Source organism: Emydura macquarii, unplaced genomic scaffold, assembly GCF_026122565.2.
Source record: "Emydura macquarii macquarii isolate MOO-44397 ecotype Brisbane River unplaced genomic scaffold, CSIRO-AGI_Emac_v2 contig_2768, whole genome shotgun sequence".
Taxonomy (NCBI): domain Eukaryota; kingdom Metazoa; phylum Chordata; order Testudines; family Chelidae; genus Emydura; species Emydura macquarii.
In genome coordinates this window covers 32,937,529-32,959,837 of record NW_027132905.1, presented here as the reverse complement: position 1 = coordinate 32,959,837, position 22,309 = coordinate 32,937,529, and positions in this window count along the sequence as shown.

Genomic DNA, 22,309 nt, shown 5'->3' with positions numbered 1-22,309 from the left:
GCATCGACGGGGAATCAGTTGGACTCTCAAATGAGACACCTCCCTTCCCTTTGTCAGTTTGGAACCATGAGGAGGTAATGCTCACTGACTCAGCACATGGATGAGTCCATATAAGGACATTGTTTGTCACCTGACCCTGGTGCGGGGCAAAGCCCCAGAGGGGAGAAGGAACATTTTAAAAAGGGGAGACATTGGCCATTCTCTCTCTCTTCTGCCTCCATCTACTAGCACCACCAAGCAACTAAAGTGTCGAGCAAAGGGGAAAGCCTGGTTGAAGGGAAATGTTCTGTAGTTAATACATTTGTTTGTTTGTTTTACTTAAAGCACAGGGTTTGGTTTGAAGAGTGTTGGAGACTCCACTTGGAATAACAAGACTGGTGCACATCAATTTCTTTGTTAAATTGAGGAATTTATATGAGCTTACCTTGTTAAGTGGGCTTAACTGAACGTTGCCAAATGGAGGTCCCTTTGGTTGCATATGGGACTGGGGAGTACTGACTGGGTCATTCTGTTGCATAATCCAAAGAGTGGCTGGCTAGAAGCACTCACTCAGTTATCTGGGTGCAACTTACATATTGGAGGTTGTACATGAACAGCCCAGGAGTGGGGGTTCTCACAGCAGAGCAGAATAAGATAGGCTCCAGGAGTGGGGAATTGGGGTGATGCAGCAATACACCAGTCCAGATTGTACCAGGGGGACGTCACACCAGGATATAGGATAGATAAGACTCCCAGAATGGACTAAAGAAACCCAGGGCAGTGAATATACTAAGAAACAACCCAAAGTTCAATTACAATACCAGTGCCTAATTAATCTTCATAGTATCCCTACCCAACTAGGTATATATATATTGTAAAACATCTGGGTGAAATTAAATTTTGAAATAATTGCTACTGAATCTGATATGCAAAAATCAAGATGATGCCAATTAAATGGACCACATGTGGTAAAATTGGATCGTAGGGAACAAGTTATGTCTCCAATACGATCTCTAAAGCAAATTGAGCTGAATCTCACTGGGTTAAATGTGTCCAAAGTCATACTAAATATGCCCCATATGTGCAAACTCTCCATAAGGGGTGGGCAGCATAGTTAAAATTATTGTATATCAAAAAATCCATAAAGAAAAGGACTGCAAGGGAGACTTGGAAACTGCTTTGGGTGGAACTGGGTTAGGAGTTGGAATACTGGATGCTGCTAGCATAGAGGTATTGGCAAACAAACTAAGCTATGTTACAGCTGAGATACAAGAATCGGGAAAGCCCATCAGTGACTCCTTGTCAAAATTGTCAAAATGGGGCAACAATTATTTTCTAAAATACTGCCAGTATGGCAAAAGCAAGGGGAAAAGGATCTGTTACTTTTAGCAGGGACTATGGATATAATGCAAGAAAATGCATCCTTAGCACTAGCCTGTACACAGGCCCAGGAAATAAGTCAGCAATTGGTCATTCAAATAACCCAGGAAGGCAAGCAAGGAAATTTGCCTTTGGAAATAAAAAAGTTGTTGTGGGAAAATGTTAGAGAAGAGGAAAACCAATTAATGGCATGGTGGAAATTATAAACTTTACACTGAATAAAGACCAAATGGTTCTACGAGCACATGTGGTAACTGTACACCCCAGTATCACTATTGCTACATATCTGGTGATACCTGTTGGAATCCAGCTAACAAAAAATGTGGTTATGTATTCCACTGATCACCTTTCCTGAGCACATAAAGAACATCAACAGTGGAACACTATTGATGTTTCAGTGTGTGTCCCATGAAAATCTGGGATATGTGTGTGAGGAGCAAAATTTACAAGAAAGAGATGAATGCTTTTATGCTAAAGACAAAGTCATCCAAAGACGTATGTTTAATATATACACTGAACAAAAATCAGCAGTTGTATATGCAGGAAAGGGATGTATTTATGTTAGAAGTCATTGTCCAATAGTAGTAGTAGATGATAATGAATTGTATTTTATGATCTATTTAGTTAATAGATGTTTTTGCAATATTACGAGGATTAAAAGTTGTGATTTTGAATACCATGTACCTGTATGGACTGTAAATAACTTAAAGTTTAAACCGCAGTTGTATCACAGTGTAATGCCTGTAACCTTAGGCATGAATATGGCCATGATAAGAAAATTGTTGGTCCATCCTATGTTACATTCACAGTTACAACATGTTGCACAGACAGCAGAGCAAATACATATTGAAGTACAACATCACTCGGATGCAGGACATCACTCTTGGTGGGAAACACTACTAGGGTAGTCACCTTCTGCAACTGGTATGCTAAATATAATGGTTCACTCCATCGTGGTGATCCCTGGAATCCAATTGGCTTTCTTAGTGAGCATAATAGCTTTGTCTTGCTGGCTGAAGAGATCTTCGGAGAATGCAGGAAGCCAACATAACAAGTCAAATAAGGCCCTTGTTAATTATAGGCAGGAGGCAAGCCCAAGTTCAGCAGGCCTAAGCATTGGACTCCTATAATAGTAATGACGGCGTTGGTAAAAGCCTGCCTTCCCACCACCCCTGACTGCTCTGCATACACTGCATCTGAGTAAGCCCCCTTAGTCAATCACAGCAGGGCTCCTCCCCTCTAATAGATGGGTGACGCACACGGGTGCTGGAAAGAGACTGACGTTTATTTCCTGCTCTGGGCCCAGGTGCCCACAGAGGCATTTTGTCACAGATATGGGCTGGGATCCACGATGCCAGGACTGCCTGTGACACCCTGCATCCTGCTATATCTCAGGACCTGCACATTCCTGCACCCATCATACACCAAACAGATCCACACACACCCAGTATCCACTGGACACACACAACCTGAACAGGCAATCATTTCCTCCCCACCAAACTGCACAAACCATTGGAGCTTACAAAGCCACTACCATGTGCTCCCTGGGAGCAGGAGGGGATTAGCCCTTCATTTCCTGTCTCTTGGAGCCCTTGATGATTCATAGCCTCTCTCCATTCAGAGTGCACTGGGGTGGCTTTAAACAATCTTGGAATCAGTTCTTCTGAAACATGAAGTTTTAAGTCCCCTTCACCAGCCTCCAGGTTTGAGCCCACAGACAGATCCAGCACACAATTCACCCTGGGTCAGTAATCATTCTAACACCTGAGCAAGCTTTATTAACTTTCTGCATAAAGTTTCTGCTTGTAAGAGCAAAAGCTTTTCATACGGCGCAGTCCTAGAGGTATCATCCGATCCCACCGTTTCACACCCGACATTCCCAGCTGTTCTCCGCCTGGGCCCGCAGGCTCCCCACCAATCCACTACATCATGGGCCGACAGGACAGTTGCAGGAAGTCCTCTCACTCCTCTCAGTTCCTGCATACTCCCCAGGTTTGCTGTTGCTAGTGATGCTATCAAGTCAGAGCCTCGGAGGCAGAGTACCTGGTGAAGAAGCAGCCTGGTCACCTGCTGCTGAGGATGATTCTAGATGCCCAGGGTCTTCTGATGGTCCCCCTGGCACTGGGACTTTATAAACCTGCATGTCTGCAGTGAATACCTGAACTCCCAACAGGATCAAAGTTGCTCTGTCTACTAGTTAGGCTGGCTGGCTCTTCAAAGACATGTGACAACTTGAAACAGACTGCTTGATGGTCTACAGCAGCAGGGGAATCTTTGCATGTCTTTTCAGGCCAACCGACAGCAATTCCAGGCCCCAGGATAGAATAGTCAATGGCCCCTCTAGAAAGGGAAGCTCAGGTCCAAGTGGGCTTCCACTGGAAGTTCTTACTTATTTATTATGTGCCATACAGGTTTCCAGGCATCTGATGATGCAGTATCTGCTACTCAGCTTCCCGGGTACTGTGGACTTTTCAGGGAGATTACTGATGAACTTGGGAAGCTGAGTAGCAGATACTGACTCCTCAGCTGCCTGTGAACTTGCATGGTGCATAATAAATAAGCTCAGCCCATGCGCGGGGCAGAGAGCACAAGCAGCGGGGGCCTCAGGGGAAGGGGGTGTGTGGATGAGAGAAGGATAACTATCTATCCTCCCATCTGCCTGGGCTCTTTTAAATCTCCAGGCTCCTGGGCAATTACCCCCCTTGTCTCTTGTCGTCAGCAGGTCTGTGTCCTTTACACTCCTTTCAGAATTGATCACAATGTCCAGGACAGTTGGTCACTAGGGCTGCACTCCCGAATTGATACACAGCTCCCTGCTCGCAGTCCCACCAGCAAGCTGCAAAGTGGGCTGATTCTCCATGCGGTCCCACACTGACCCATGGAAACCACACCCTTTGACTGACTCTCCCTGCAGAGCACCTGCCACCCTGCACATTGTCTGCATGCTCACAAGCTTCATCAGAAAAGAGGTTTTTCTTAGGCAATTAAAAGTCATTCAATGGTTTAGTGAGAACATTAAACTCTGTTTCACCTGTTTGGACGGGGGCCAGGAGGTCTCTTAGCAGAGCAAACATCTATGGTCCAATTACCACGAGACAAGCAGATCTTTCCCTGCTTGGTACTGCATTATCCTGGCCTTGAAATTCCCTTAATTGTTCCTTATAAAAGCTGAAACTGTCTGTAGTTTCATCAAAGCATGATCCCCACAATCCAGACGCAGGGCAGGAACAGCTGCGGTTGCTCTTTTCTTTTTGCTATGCAAAAACATGCTGTATTCAGTGATCTTTCCTAAAATTGTCTGTGTTTCAACCTTGTTATCTGACCATTGTGTTGGGAGTGTTTCAGGTTTTGTCTACACTAGAGGCTTCTCTCAAGAGGAGATGGATTGTTTCCCCTAACTAACCCTTAGCCCAAATGTAACACTCCTTCAATTGTGTTACTCATCGTAGAAGTCAGGCTAGATTCCCTGGGCAGCAGCCTCGGGTAGATTTCAAACTATGCTGATTCAATTGTTGCTCAGTTCAGATAGCTGGCAGCACTGTTCTAGAACAGTCAATGAAAGCTAGACCTCCATTTCTTTCCCACAATTCCCCAGAAAACTCCCCTGGTGTCACCCTGCCACCTACCTAGTCTTCATTTGTAAGCAGTGTTCCTGACCAGACGTCACCTACCAGTTCATACTGGCCTGCATAGGCTGCAGTTCCCCAGTCTCCAGCTGCTTGCAATTTCAGCAGCACTCCCAGTATCTAATTCATAGGGTTCCCATTTTTGATAATGGCTGCTGAGGGGCAAATTGCTCAGTCTGCAATTATACACAGCACAGCACTTCTGAGAGAGAATTCACCTGCACAAGCAAGAAAGTTTTCTCCAAGCCAGAGAGCCCAGTTCAGAGCCACACCTCAGAAACTCCATCCATGCCAATTTCAGCAAGGATACTGGGGCAGATTGCCTGCTCCGCTCTGCTCCCTTTGAGCCCCATAGGTGGCACAGAAGGCCTGGAGATAGACCCTAAACCTCTACCTGGGATTCCTCCTTGGGGAAAATCCTTTGGGGCTGGGCCTGCCCTACCCCCACCTTGTGTAGTCATTTACATCTGTGCAGTATGAGTGAAAAACAGGCATGACACTGTCCCAAGCCTGAATGGAAGCATGTACTCTGTGTTAAGTGACCCCACAACCTATGAGGCAGTGGCAGGGGAGATCTGGTGCCCGGCTCTGGCGCTCCTGCATGTGTGGCTGACCTGGCATCTCACACAACTGCTGTTACATTTATAATTCAAACGTGATTCCAGACTGAAGCATCGCACTTGTGGCATGATGGCAGAGGGCTAGATCCACAGTTGGGCTCAGCTAAGTTGCCATGGGAGTCTAGATTCATAAAGAGTCATTCATAAAGATAATGGCTCACAAATGACAAGTGACTCATGTCTGAGTTTCCCACAGGAGTTTCACGGTGTGTGACCCAGAGGCCACATAGCAAAGAACTGGAGCAAAGAAAGGCTCTGGTAGATTTAAGGGGTCCCTACTCATAGAATATCCCAGGGCCTCGTGTACCAGGTTAGAATCACCGGCCCAGAGAGTCAAAGGCAGAAGGGAAAACCCTAATGCCAGCATCTCACAGCATTCCTGTGATGCCAAACATGCACACCGCTCAGTTGCAGACCATGAACAAAGCCAGGGAGCAAATGCAGGATTCAGGTGCTCATCCACCTAACGGCTTGTCGAGACTAGGAGAAAAGGAGCTCTAGTTGGATTCGGACCCATTAGCATATCAAGTTGTTGCCTGTGATCCCCGCTAGGGATCAGCAAATGTGTTCAAATGCAGCCGGCTCTGTCTATGCTGAGATGTTAAAACATGTTAGCTGGACAAACCTCTGCCCAGGGAATGCTTGTGAAAGCAAGAAGTGACCACATGGCCAGGAAGCCATTGAGGTCTAGACGATACTGAGAGATGCCAGAGACAGACACTAATTCAATCTGTTCTCCAGGCTGCTCTGACCCCCAGCCCTCAGCCCCTCTGGATACTTTTTTTTGTGTAGTTTATTCACTGGCAGCTGTGGTTTTTGCCAGTAGCCATGGGGTGAGTGGATCCCGACCCTGTCATGTGACCGAGATGTTAGCCTCTTGCAACCTTAGCCAAAGTCACATGAGTAGGTGCAGAAAATGAAATTCATTCTTTCCCCTGGGCTCCTGTGCGTCCTCTTTATTACAGTGCCTGTGGTCAAGCCCTGCTCCCAGCAGGGTGAGCAGAAGGTGAAGCTGGGGACTCTTCTGCACCTAGAACTTGTTGTTAAGGATGAATTCTTTATGCAGAAGGGGGAGGCTGTAAGGACACGGGAGCGGTTTTTTCACCCGCAGCAGGCTGCTCGGGACCTTCCATGGTGGCAGCAGAGACAGAGGCAGCCTAGCTCAGGGATGATATCGATCCCCTTATTATGGAGCCCCCATCATGGCTGTCTATGGAAATGCCAATCCTGGCTCCAGACATGTCATTAATTAAGGCTGAGTAGACTTAAACAGCAATTCAGTCTCTGGGGGTATGTCTACACTAGAAACTCTATAGCAGCGCCGCTGCAGCTCTGTATTGTGGACACTTACTACAGCAACGGTAAGGGTTCTTCCATTGCTGTAGTGAATCCACATCTCTGAGAGGCGGGAGTGGGGTCAACGGATGAATTCTTCCATCAACTTTCCGCTGTCTACCCCGGGATTTAGGTCTGCTTAGTTACATCCCATGGGGTGTGACATTTTCACAGCCCCAGGCAGTGTAGTTAAGCCAAGCTAACATTGTAGTGTGTCAAATCATAGAATATTAGGGTTGGAAGGGACCTCAGGAGGTCATCTAGTCCAACCCCCTGCTCAAAGCAGGACCAACCCCAACTAAATCATCCCAGACAGGGCTTTGTTAAGCCAGGTCTTATAAACCTCTAAAGATGGAGATTCCACCACTTCCCTAGGTAACTCATTCCAGTGCTTCACCACCTTCCTAGTAAAAAAAAGCATAGATCAGCCCTGTGTTGTGTCTGAAAAGCATCGCACGTGCTTCTCACACCCACAGCACTTACTCTTTGAGTAGAGAGGAAATTTTCCGACAACATACAAATAGATCCCTCCCGAATCCAGTTCCAAATAATTTGCATATAGAAGTTATAATAGTTGGCCAAGGAGTTCTGCTTACCTTGATGCTAAGTTTTAATAAGATAAGGCAAACGGGAGCTGTTCCAGAGGACTGGAAGAAAGGCTGTGCTGACATTATTGAGGGTGTTATTTGTCATGGGGTTGCACCTATGATGTACTAGGCACCTCCCAAACCCAACTGCAGGCAGAGACCCAGCTCCAAAGAGCTTGATAGTGGACAATTCTTCAGTGTTAAGGTCAGCTGATTACAGTTCTTTAAGCAAGCAGGCAGGCTTACTGACACTGTTGTGTATTTTGTGTCTTGCCTCATTGCCTAGTTTGCCATAGCAACAGAGCTTAGCTTGTTGCCATAGCAATAGAGTTAGATTATTAGGGGATAGCTCAGCCAGTCCTGGCTGGTTTTAGTGTAGTTCAATGAAGACTTTTCATGGGCTTCCATCTCTCTGTGTTCCGCGCTGATTTCTCTTTGAGTACAAGTACTTTTCAAGAATTTAACATAACAGACACATCAAGCAGCTTCACCAGGGGACATGTTTGTATGCCCCTAGATGACTGTTGCTGAATGCCACGTGCCAGGCTGCTGTGTGGGCGTGTGCTGGCACTTACAATAGAGGGGAGGGCTGTGAGCAGCACCGCTGACTGGGAAAAGATAGAAAGGAAGCGCCGGAGAAAGCCACTCTCCTGCTCTCCGGGGCATGCACCCTTTCCCCCCCTAAGACAGCGCTCGAGGCGAATGCTGCAGATTTTGCTATCACTGCCTGACTGTGGACTGAGCATGATCATGGTGTCATGCTCATGTTCTCTGTCTCCCATCACAAGCACCAAGTGTTCCTCTTCAGCCAGGGAAACTGCCAGTGCTTCTCAGGCCTCAACGTGCCTCATGGGAGCAGCCAATATGCAGCACAAAACCTACAGCACCCAGGCCCAGAGGCGACAGGATGCGCTCTGGGTGTGCCAGCGCTCAGCTGTTTGGTTTTCCATGCCTGCACATCCAGGAACAAGCTGGAGGATCTGTCCAGGATCCCGTGTGAACCACCTCCAAGGAGAAGAAAATTGCAGGAATGAAAGAAGTGACTTGCTGGAATTCTCTGTAAACAATATACCTCGTTCAGGAAAGCGAGCCTGCCTGTGTGCTGCTCTGCAGCTGCTGCCTCCCTGGCAGCTGTGCATCAGGAGTGCTGTTCCTGATACGACTCCCAGATGCTCTCCTTCCTCACCATCAGCTTCTGGAGACCAGGGCAAGAGCCAGCCAGAAAATGTTATTTGACAGAAAATTTGTAAAGAATGATACATTTCTTAGGGTTTTTTTCATTTTTTGGAGGAAATTTTGTTATTTCAACCAAAAAAAGTTTAGTTTGTTTTTTATTTTTCATAAAAAATACCTGGAACATTTTAAAGGAAACAAAAATGTGCACAGAAAAGTTTTATTTCCAAAATAAGGGAATTTTTAGTGGAACCCTTCTCCCTTTTGAACATCAAGTTTTGAGCAGCAATTTCCAGAGTTCACTTTGAACTACCATAGATTCTAGTCATGACCCCAACACGTCTTCCCAAAGGGACTCATGGAACCACTATGTATTCCTGCCATGACCCAAACCAAACTTGCCTTCCGAGAGCACACAAGGAATTGCCGCAGATTCTAGCCATCACCCCAACATGTTTTCAGCCTGTAACTGGTTTCCTTTGCTTGTAGAGGGCTCCATCTGCTCTATGTGCCTGTTCAGCCAACTCACAGCTACAACCCCCAGACCAAAGCCTACCTTGGAGACCAAGGACTCCTCTGGGGACCTGATTTGGCCTGGTCTTCATTGCTGGGAAGATCTGGTCTTCTCTGGGTCCTGTTCTTTTGAAGGATTTGATCTATTCCTACTCCTTGCTCACATCTGATGTTGTCCCTGTAACAGCCAAGTGTTCTGTCTAAGCCTGACTGGGATCTTGCACATGCATGTGTGCATGCACACACACCCCTATCTCTCACTTGGCCTGCACACCCTGCACTCTCTTTGCACTCTGCTGGTTGGCTGTCTCATGCCCCATTGTGTTACCCCACTAGCTCTTCATCTCCAGGTCGTTTGGTAAACTGGGCTCTTTCAAACAGCATGTATTTTAATAACCCAAATGTCAAGTCCTACATGTAGAAACAAAGATTTAAGTCACTTTTACAAGATGGGGGCTGGTGTCAGGGAAAACAGTGACTCTGAAAAGGACTTAGGGGTCATGGGGAAACAACTGAAATGAGCTCCCAGCTGTAGCTAAGTGAGTGAACACTATCCGTGAATGTCTGAGCAGGGGAATATGTAGTTGGACTAGAAGTGTGGTGTTAGGTCTGAGTCTGGCACTGAAGACATCGTTACTGGTTACTGTGTCCACTTCTGATCTCCATGCTTCAAAAAGAGTGTTTTAAAATTGGAAAGAATTCCGAAAAGAGCCACAGAAATTATCAGAGGTCTGGAAAACCTGCCTTAGAGTGAGAGACTGAAGAAGCTGAGTCTATTTACCTTATTGAAAAGAAGGTTAATAGGTGACTTGATCACAGTCCATAGGACCTACATGGGGAGAAGGCTTCTGAGAGCAGCAGACAAAGATATAGCAAAATCCAGTGGCTTGGAAATGAAGCGAGACAAATTCAGACGGGAAATAATAAAGCACACTTTTTTTAAAGTGCAGGGAGTTAACCATTTAGACAATGCCCGAAGGATATGGTGAATTCTCTGTCTTGTGGTGTCTTTACATTTAGACTAGGCCCTTTTCTTAAAGATCTGCTCTAGCTCAGACAAACCCCCTTGGAGAGGCAGGAGCTAATCTCAGGATTAGACCCTGCTCTCAACAATAAAGCAACACTTGTACATAAGCAGGGCAAGCCCTCCGTCAGTATCGGGGGCAGTTCCAAGAGCAGACGCCACTAGAAGGTCAACTATCCACCCAGCCCAGCACCCACCTATTCACACTTATGCTCTCTGACCAGACTAGGAGTGCAAGCAGCCCAGTCCAGACTGCTCTGTCCCACCTGGGGATGAGACAACCCTCTGCTGCAGTCCTGGATGCGAGGCAGCGTTGGGACCTCGGGGTGCTGAGACTGCTTCCAGCTGCCTGGAGGCCCCAGCTGGGTCCTGCTGCCCTGGCCAGACCTCTGCTCTTCATCAGTAGCTGCTCTTCATCAACCCACTCCATGCAGGGTTTACACAGCCTTTTCCAATTCCGTCCAATTAGGACACCAGTACTATTTGGGCGCCAGGAGGTGGACAGGCGCAAGCCCGCCCACAGCTAAAATCCCATCCCCCAGCCTAAGGATAGGAGCTATGGGACCTGCACTCAACTAATTACAAGGGACAATGAATGAAAAAACAGGGACGGGCATGGAGACCAGCCTCCAGGTCCGGAGGAGGTCCTGGTAGAAGACCGGCAGCTCGGGGAAGACCCCTTGGGTGGAGAAAAAAGAGCTGCTGGTCATATTGGAGCCCTCGGAGATGGCGGAGGAAGGTGTGCGCCAGTGCGCTCCACGCCAGACTACCTGCACTATAAAGGAGCCTCTGCAGGGACTGGAAGCAGAAGGTGTAGACCTGGCTGCGGACGCAGAACAGGCCTTGTCCCCGTTCCTCCGGGGGGACACTCGACCCCTGGAGAGACCCAGTGTAGTCCTGGCCGGAAGAACTCTTCTGGAGGTTGGCCAGGAAACTCGGGGAAGGGACCAGGGTGTTGAGTCAGTGCCAGAGCATGGACAGGACCATCTGGTTAAGCACCAGCGGACACCAGTGGCAGGGGGCTGAATCATTCTGGTTACTCCCAGCACCCTGTCACAGGTAAGTGGCTGGTCCTTTGGGACTGGGAGTAACCGGAATAATGTTGTGTTTTTTGTTTTAAAGTGACCCTCTTTTACATAGTCCAGCTTGCCTGGGTGGCAAGGTAGACTGGAATGCCCAAGGGGACTGTCTGTGACTCCATGGCAAGATTTTTATAGTGCTTTAGGAGTTCACATTTGTTATTGGGTTGGTGAAATCTAATTATAGAACATATCCCCCGTTCGGGCTTTCTACCCTGCTTTTTGACAGTCTGCTCTGAGGTTGGCACTCACTCTTGTGAGTCACTCCAGACAACTTCCCTAGGCACTTTATTCCAGTGCTTAACTATCCTGACAGTTAGGAAGTTTTTCCTAATGGCCAACCTAAACCCCCCTTGCTGCAATGTAAGCCCATTGCTTCTTGTCCTATCCTCAGAGGTTGAGAACAATTTTTCTCCCTCCTTGTAATAACCTTTTATGTACTTGAAACTGTTATCATGTCTCCTCTCAGTCTTCTCTTCTCCATACTAAACACACCCAGTTTTTCAATCTTTTCTCATAAGTCATGTTTTCTAGACCTTTAATTATTTTTGTTACTCTTCTCTGGATTTTCTCCAGTTTCTCCACATCTTTCCTGAAATGTGGTGCCCAGCACTGGACACAGTACTTCAGCTGAGTCCTTAAACTTAACAGGCATCACATCTACCCCAGTCTCTCCACTGCTGAGAGGACAGCTATGCAATCCCTTAAATCCTTCTCCCAAATAGTGATCAAATCAGTAGACAAAGGGGGCACCATGCTAGTCCTCAACAGTGATGACTATGTTAACAAGACCAACCAACAACTCTCTGACACCACCTACTATAAAGAATACAAAGAAGACCCCACACCACAATTTACGCAGGAATTTAAGAACACCATAAAATCCTTCCCCAAACAACTCCAAAAGAAACTTTACAACCTCATTCCCCATGCAATCACCCGAGGGACCTTCCACTTGCTTCCCAAGCTACAGAAACAAGGGAACCCAGGAAGACCTATGCTATCTAGCCCTGGCACACATATTGAAGAAATATGGGGATTCATAGAAACCTTCCTCAAACCACTCACCACACTCAAGGCCAGCTTCCTCCGGGACACAACCCACTTCCTCCAAAAACTCTACAAGGTTAATAACCTCCCTCCCTCAGAACACCATTCTCGCCACCATGAATGTCAGCTCCCTCAAAATGAAGGCATTGCTGCCTGCCTCAAATATTTCAAGATAATGTACAACACTCAGATCTCCACCCCAAACACATCACCAAACTCGTCCATGTCATCCTCACCCATCACAATTTTATATTCAACAATAAACACTTTTTTCAAACCATGGAACAGCCATAGGATGGTTCTGCAATATGACAATATCTTCACTGAAGAAGAATTTCTGGACCAATGGACCATGAAACCAAGGATAGATCTGAGCTATATTGATGATTGATTTCTTCTGGACCAATGGCCTAAACTCCCTCAAAGATTTCCAACACTACTTCAGCAACCAACACCCGTCCATTAAACACTCTCTAGAACAGTCCTGCACTAGCATCAACTTCCTGGATGCCATGATCAGCTTCAACAATGGAACGCTACAGACAACTATACACAAAAAACACACAGCTCATCACACTTACCTTCACATATCCAGTAACCACCCCAAACACACCAAGAAATCTGTTATCTACAACCAGGCACTCAGATACCCCAGACTATGCTCTGAGAAGAAAGTCTGGGATACACACCTTAACACGTTTAAAACCACCTTTGCCAAACAAGGACAAACCACTAGAGAAGTAGATCGCATTATGAAACAGACCATCCAAATGCCCTAAAGAGAATCTGCTTCAGTACAGGAATAAAAGTCCCTCCAACCGCACCCCTCTAGTTTTCACCTACCAGCCCACACTGGAACCCATATGGGGTATCATCAAACAGTTACAACCCATACTCAATGGGAACCCCATCCTGAAAGAAATATTTCCTGAATCCCCTCCTCTGGACTTCAAACTCCCTAATCTTGCCAAGCTCCCCACAGACCAGGACACAGCAACTCTAAGCAGCACCATACCCTACCAGAACAACAGCTGCAAAACTTGTACACATCTCCACTGCTACAGTGATCAACATCACCCACAACACACCTTTCAAGACCCAGGGGTCCTACGCATGCCTATCAAAACATGAGGTGTGCCTCATCCAGTGCACTAAATGCCCCAGTAACAAGTATGTGGTTGAAACACGACAATAACTATACTGTCAAATGAACTCATACATAAAAATAATAAAAGATAAAAACACCACATTACCTGTGGCTAAACACTTTTCATAAGGCAATCACTCTATATCTGACCTCTTCATCCTTATCCTCAAAGGAAACCAGCACAACATCTCCAAAAGACGAGTCTGGGAGTTTAAATTAATAACTTTGCTAGACACTGAAAATCATGGTCTGAATAGAGACACTGGATTTATGGTTTATGAAAACACTCCATAACTCACGGACACTCTCCCCCAGCCCCACAATTTTCACACCCTTCCATCCTCCTCCCCTTCCCCCCTGACAGAAGAGGTGTTAATGGGCCACTTCACCTTGAATGGTCCCTTGAAATATGTTATAACCATTTACATTAAACAATCTGTTCCCCTTGTATTTAGCTGTGACACTCTGAGTACATTTCCCAGACCTGAAGAAGAGCTCTGTGTAAGGTTGAAAGCTAGTCTCACTCACCAACTGGTGCAGTAAAAGATATTTCCTCCCTCATCTTGTCTCTCTGATATCCTGGGACCAACACAGCTACAACAATGCATGTGACAGATATGGGAATTTCATGCCAGATCCTTGAAAAGCCTTATTAAATTGACTTTAAGGATCTCTGGGGTCCATTGTACTAAATGCAAATATTATGTATTATTGTAGGCCTGATTTACATAAGAATGGCCAAACTGGGACAGAACAATGGTCCATCTAGCCCAGTATCCTGTCTTCCGACAGTGGCCAATGCCAGATGCTTCAGAGGGAATGAATAGAACAGGTAAGGAGTAAATCACACTTCCTTTTTTACTTTCTCCACACCAGTCATGATTTTATAGACCTCTGTCATGTTCCCCCTTAGTCATCTCTTTTCCAAGATGAAAAGTTCCAGTTTTATTAACCTCTTCTCATATGAAATTTTTTTCATACCCCTAATCATTTTACTTGCCCTTTTCTGTCTTTTCCAATTCCAATTTTTTTTTGAGCTGGGGCAACCAGATCTGCACACAATATTCAAAGCATACCATGGATTTATAAAAAGGCAATACGATATTTTCTGTCTTACTATCTATCCCTTTCTTAATGATTCCCAACATTTTGTTAGACTTTTTGACTGCCACTGCACATTGAGTGAATGTTTTCAAAGAACTATCCACAATGTCTCCAAGATCTTTTTCTTGAGTGGTAACAGGAAATGTAGACCCCATCATTGTATATGTATATTTGGGATTATGTTTTTCAACGTGCATTTCTTTGCATTTATCAACACTGAATTTCATCTGCCATTTTGTTGCCCAGTCGCCCAGTTTTGTGAGATCCCTTTGTAACTCTTCATAGTCTGCTTTGGACTTAACTATCTTGAGTAATTTTGTATCATCTGCAAATTTTGTCACCTCACTGTTTACCCCTTTTTTCAGATTATTTATGAGTATGTTGAACAGTACTGGTCCCAGTACAGACCACTGGAGGACACCACTATTTACCTATCTCCATTCTGAAAACTGTCCATTTAATCCTACTCTTTGTTTCCTGTCTTTTAACCAGTTGCTGATCCAGGAAAGGACCTTTCCTCTTATCCCATGACAGTTTACTGTGCTTAAGAGTCTTTGGTGAGGGACCTTGTTTGTATGAGGTTTGTATGTATGAGATATGAGATTTATATGTAAGCTCTCTGCAGGGATGTGATTTAAGACCTGGCTGATCAAAGGACTGTATTGAACAATGTGCCAGACAAGCATAGAGTTTTGGGAGAATATGTGTGAAGTGGATTACCTGGGAAATACCTAAGGAGAGGCTAATAGAAATCCCCGCCTCTGGTTATGAAAAACCCACCTTGTGAAGCTACACCCTGAGGAGATGATTGTTGTGTACTGATCTCCTGTTACATGAGGCCAAGATAAACATCCCAAGCTGTATAAACTATTCGTGGTTGTTCTGTTTCTGAATATGAGACAGTTATGAACTTTTAATCATGAAGAAAACCCAGTTGTAGGTTTTGAAGAACTAACACCTACTGGAGTCTGAGGCAGGAGTAGATATGTCCATTTATAAACATTTTAGCATATATGTAGAGTTTTTTATTGTTTTTAATATGGTTTCTCAGAAATGTTGTCACTTTAAGAATAAATGTGCTTGCTTATAAAGAGCTGTGCGGTAAGTTGTGGTTACTAGCAATTACAATGAGAGTTCTGTAGCACTTTAAAGACTAACAAATTTAATTTCAGCAGGCATAATTTGTGAGATTCAGCTCACTTCCTCAGATGCAGTTGGTAGAAATAATTCAGCAAATATTGGCAACATTTATAGAAGGGAACATATGCATATCCAAGGGCATAGATAACATAGACAATATAGATAACACGAAAGCTTATGCCTGCTGAAATTAAATTTGTTAGCCTTTAAAGTGCTACAGAACTCTCGTTGTTTTTGCTGTATACAGACACACGGCTATGCTTCTGGAACTCTAGCAATTACAGTTGGTCACAGCCTTTGGAGAGAAAGCAAATGGCAGATACTGGCCTGTTTAAGTGTAACGCTTCTGCCAGACAAAGCAGCAACAAGGGCCGGGTTCTATATCTAGGGGTCACTGCCAATGATACCACACCAAACTGGCTTGAGACCCCACCCAGTCACCTGGGAAATCACTCACTATCCACTGGGCGCCCCAAAGGGCAATTTTCCCTTCTCGCAAGCACAGGGTTTGAGTGTAGAAAGTAAACCTTTTAATAAAAGAAGGGAAGTAACACAGCACTGGTCTGGGAAACAGTGCAAACAGAATTCATGAACTCAATGAGCCAAATCCACCCCAGAGTACGGGGCATGTCCTTCGCCTCTCCCTTCTTGCTTTCCCTGTACTGACTGTCATAGTTGCAATATCTACCTCTCGGTTGGGGCTCAGCCAGTCCCCCTCTGGAGGCGCCTGCCAGACACAGGCTTGACCAGGCCTCCTCTGCTGCTGTCTCCTACCACCTCCGGGCCTCACTGAGTTCCCTCTACCGGCTCTTGCTGTCTGCTGGTGCCGACCGCTCCTGGCTTCCACTGTCTGCAGATGCTAACTGATCCTGGCGTCTGCTGGCACCGACTGAGCCTGCCATCTGCAGGCTTCCACCATCTGCTGGCATTGACCGCTGTTGCTCCCACCCTCTGCTGGCACCACCCTCTGCTAGCACCTCTCTGCTGGTTGTCAGTCAAGGTTTCCCAGTTCCTTTAGTGCAGGGGTGGGGAATGTCCGGCCCACAGGCCGTATAAGGCCTGCGAAATCATTTGGTCCGGCCCGTGGCAGGCCGTATAACGCCCGCGAAATCATTTGGTCCGGCCCTGGTGGCAGTGGGGAATTCGTCAGCGGCGCGGTTTCATGGCGGCGCCGGGGTTCCGTGGGGGGGGGGGAGGAGGGCAGTGCCCGCCGCTGAAACCCTGCCGCCGTTTGCCCCTTTTCGGCAGCGGGTACTGCCCCACACCCTCCATGGAACCCCGCCGCCGCCGTGAAACCGTGCCGCCGCCGAATTCTCCCCCACCGCCGAATTTTCCCCTGCCACCAGGGCCACCATCAGGCCCTTGACAGAAAAAAGGTTCCCCACCCCTGCTTTAGTGAGTCAGCTCTTAGTGAATTTCAGCTTATGGGAAAACCTTCTGCTTACACAGGAGCAATGTCCCTGCTTTTAACAAACAAAAGACTCCAAGAGAAATCATGAATTCTACCTTTTAACAGTGGGAGGCAATCATTAGTCCATGCCTGCGGATAGCCCTTTGCCAGAGCTAGTGCCCTTTCACCAGAAGACTTCTCACCCCTTCCTCTCTCCTTGCCCTGCTGAAACATCCATCCACCACCCTTGTTGGGCTCTGTTTAGGTGAGAGTGAATTTTTCATCAGAACAGGCTAAACACAGATCTGATGCCATTTGTACATACAATTGAAGGACAACATTTCATTACCCCTGTAGTTAACACAAAAGTGACTTGTAACACAATACCAGACACATTGACCATTTCCCATCATGTTCAACACCTGATGTGCTTATGCAATATGCTGAGTACTTAATTGCACTCATGCAAATACAAAGCCCATGCAAATAACATGCCCCCCTTTCAGCTGCTGAGCAGGGAGAGTGCCACTCAGACCTTGCTTACATCTGCAATCTGGCTTGCCCGGGATATCACAGTATAGGCAGGGAACTGTGCAGCCTGAAAACACTCCAGTCAGGAGGGAGAGAGACATGGGTCTCTGTCCAAGAGAGGTGATGGCTAAGGAGCTGGGAATTTAGAGTAGGTGCCCTCAAGTGAGCACAAGGGGGAACTACAGGTAAAGTTGCCCTGGACTATGACAAAGATGTCTTCAGAAATGAACACAGTGTTCTCGGGATTATTAGCTAATACATATATGTTAAGCATAAGAATTGGGAAGTTAAATGAAATGTATTATGCTCTCCCCACAACTCTGTTCTATCATGTCAAGTATCCCATAACACCTTACATTAGCTGAAGTAAGTTCTGGCTTAAGCAGATAGGAACACTGTCAGATAAAGGACCTATGAGTGTTTTACCACAGTAACAGGTAGGGAGTTTTCTCACAGATCAGTACTGGAATGTTCCATAGGAAGAGGTCAAGTTACATGAATGTTCTACCCTGGTAAAAACCTAGGAAATACCTTCGCATCCCTTGGTACCCGCAATGCATGTGTTCAGAACAAAGAGCTAAGGGGGAAGCCATGGTACCAGAAAAAAAAGCTGATTACAGTAGAACCTCAGAGTTACGAACACCTCGGGAATGGAGGTTGTTCATAACTCTGAACAAAATGTTATGGTTCTTCTTTCAAAAGTTTACAGCTTTGAAACACTACTATGCAGAAGGAAAATGCTGCTTTCCCTTCATTTTTTTAGTAGTTTACATTAACACAGTACTGTACTGTATTTGCTTTTTTTCCCTCTCTCTCTCTGTGGCTGCTTGATTGTGTACTCCTGGTTCCAAGTGAAGTGTGTGGTTGACTGGTCAGCTCGTAACTGTGGCGTTCACAACTCTGAGGTTCTACTGTAGTTAAATCTAGTTTCACATGATGCACACAGTACCTTTTTAGTTGTAAACAGGATGGGTATATAAAGCAGCATTTCCCAACTGCTGTGCCGTCAGGCCCAAACAGGTGGACTGCAGAATTTTTTGAAAAAGTACAATTTAAAGGATAGCTTCAAGGGTGAAACTTGGAAACACACCTTTTATGTAAAGTGAATTTAGCAACATTACATGAGAAGGCTTTCTGGAAACTGGTATAATTTCTTCCTATATTATGTTATTACTGACTTTTAGCCAATAAACCTGATGGACATTGGTTATCTGGTCTGTTGAATATATTTCATAATGACCCAAAGTGTGGTCAAGCAACTGACTATAAAAATTTATCAACAGAGTGATCTCAACAGAGCCTGTCAAGATAGAGATGCAGCTCCATGCACAGGCAGAGGTGCAGAATGTTGCCATTTCCTTTGGCCCTGTTTGGAGCTGAAAGAAAGCCACTGAGATGTGGGAGTTTCCTCTTGGAAGTGAATTTTTCACACTGCCCTCACAACTCAGAGGAGGTAGGTGGGGGAATGCTGCAGAGCGAAACCCTGCAGCCAGCAGCTGTCACCTCCTCTCCCCTGCACAGGAGAAGAAAGTGGCTAGTTCTCCCCTCATTTGTAATGCAGGAAAAGCTGCTCCAATATTAATAAGAATCTCATTATACATTTATTGTTCCATGGATTAATTACCTGGCAAGTAGAGTTACCTTTTACACAGCTCTTGAACTTCAGGAGGTCCTTCTTATACCACTCCCTGGATAATTTAATTAGCATATTCATATTTTACTAGCTATAAACCGAAAGCTGTTTTGGAATCACTTGAATTAAAATTCAAAAGCCTGCCAGCAGCCCAACCCCAAAGACTGAGCTCTAGAGGGGAGAGAACGGAGCCCCGTGCATACCACTCACTGATGCTCCAAGCCTGCACTGTGCCCGCTCAGTTTTCCTGGCCCGCACTTCATTTCAGGCTGTGCCTGGCTGTTCAGTCTGCGTCTGCCTGCTCAGCCAGTCACAGCGCTGGGACCGTGGGGTTGAGACGGCTGTTCCATTCCTCCATCATTCACGTATTTTCTCCTGTTAACTATTCAGAGTATTTATGGTAAAGGTGTTAGCCCATAGCAGCCTTAGTGATACATTACAGTCACTCCAGTAGAAGATCATTGAAACCTAGGGATGAAGTGACGGAGGGCAACGGAGAGCCAGGGAGATGCTGTGTTTATGGTTCGGGATTTGGGGTGGTGACTCAACAGGGAGCTCACTGGGGTGGTATAGGTGAAATGAAGAGGGTGAAGGGCTGAGTATACAGGGAGCACGCCTTCACTTCCCAGGGCCTGCAATAGAAGTGGTCTCATTTCTCTCCATAGTTCAGCCAGTGGCACAGAGAACAGAAAGAACTTGACTTCCCCCACTCAACATCTACCTCTTCCCATAGTGGCAGCTAGTGCACAGTCGCAGACTTTGTTAAGGCTGCACTGAGATTGACATGTAGGGCAGGGATTACAGCTCTTTATTTTTCACTCAAAACCGGCTGTATCGACCCCAGTCATACAGCGCTTCCTCTCTGAGTCCAGACTGGGTTTTCTGTGAACTTATAAGTACATTAGTTGTTCAGTTTATGCGATGAAGTATTTTAAAATGACCCTTTTTGCTATTTGATTCATGAATTTAACCTTTTTCAGCTCTTCTTAGCTAATAAATGGCTTAATCTGGAGATTTGAAAAGGGACTCAGTGGTAGATTTTAACTAAATCGAAGACCAAGGCTGCTGCTTAAATTTAATAATCTGAAAATAATTGATTTATTTGCATGAGTCTTCATAATTGCCTCAATTTACAGGCCAGAGGCCACTGTCATCAACAGATGATGAATAAGACAACATTTTTGAAAACTAAATAATGCATGGAATGGAATTTAGAAGATTCAGGCTTTCAAAAAATATGGAATTTCAGAACATGTGCAATATGTACCACATGATCAAACCCCAATTCTGTGTCTGTCACATTGTGAGGGAAGTGTCCATCATCAGGAGAATAATGCTGTAATTTAATTAACTTGTTAATAATGAGTTGAGCTACTAAGTAACAATGACCACAATATAATTAAGATGAACATCCTTGGGAACCAAAAAGTAGCACAATGACGCTAGACATTAGACCAGGAGATTTAAATAAAATGAGGATGCCAATCAAAAAGCCCCAGAGTCAAAAGTAAAGAAATTAAAATCCTTAGATTTGCCATGGACACTATTCTAGGCCCCAACTCAGCAAACCACTCCTGTTGAGCAAGCACATAGAATCATAGAGTTGGAAGGGACCTCAGGAGGTCATCTAGTCCAAACCCCTGCTCAGAGCAGGACTAACCTCAGCTAAATAATCCCAGCGAGGGTTTTGTCAAGCCGCAGCTTAAAAACCTCTATGTCAAACATTAACCAACTGTTTAAGTTTCATTGACTTGAATGGGACCTATGCATATGCTGAACTGAATGGGGCCCTATGGAAACAATAACAGTCTCAGAAGATGCATGTGCCTTTGAACAAAGAAGGAAGCAGGACATGAAGGAATGAACCTGCCTGGATAATGGGAAAAGTCAGGAGGTTATTCAAAAGATCCTTCTGGAAATGGAAATCCAGCCCTGATGAAGCCAGTAAAGAAGATCACAAACTACAGCAGACAAGTGGGAAAACAGAAGGCTGAAATGGAATATCAAGAGCAAATAACTACCAGCAGAAAATCAAACAACATATTCATGCAAGTATATCAGAAGCAGGAAGCCTGTGAAAGAAGCAACAAAGGGAACACTGGGGCTAAAGGGAGCAATTAAGGAAGATAAGAACATCACTGACATTTGAAATGATTTCTTTGCCTCCGGCTTCACTATAGAGGATGTTGGGGAGATTCCCACCCTGGATGTGCTATTTTCTGATAATAAAATTAGGTGCTATCAAGACTGAGGGGGTCAGAAGAGGAGGTGCTAGAACAAATTGATACATTGAAAAGCAATAAGTCACCAGATGAGACGGCACAGCCAAGAGCTCTGAATGAGCTCAAGAATGAAGTGGCTGGGCTGCTAGAAGTAACGTGCAACCTCTCATCAAAATCAGCGACAGTACCAGGGGGCAAATATTGTGCCTCTGAGGCATGAGGGGGATACAGGGAATTCCTGACCAGTGAGCCTTGCATTGGTCCCCAGTACTCTGGATGAAATGGTAATTTTGAAACACAATTATAAAACACCCATGAGATCACACCTAGACTTGTGTCTAGGTAGTCAACTCATGTTACCTAGACCTCAGCTTGGTCACTTTGTCTAGTCAAGACATGGAAAACAAAGAGAATGGATAATTGATCGGTGGCAGCCAGTGAACAGTGGGGAGATGAGTGGTTCTGTGCCCGGGGTCATGTAGATTAATAGCTTTATTAACTAGATTAAAAGAAAACAGTGTTAAAAGAACAATAAAGCTGCAAAGCTGAGTACTCAAAAGTTAGCAAATGCCTGAATTAAGGTTGCCTGTGCAACCCTGACTGTCCCCTTGTGTACGATATAGCCAGTAATTACACATCACCTCATAATTTTTGCAGTGGGCCCTGCCACATTCAGTGCATAGCGTGGAGCACTGTGATACGAGCACCACTGAGTGGGCAGCTATTGAATGGCTCCAAACTTTAGTTGCTGCCATCATCCAAACTCTGCTCTGAAT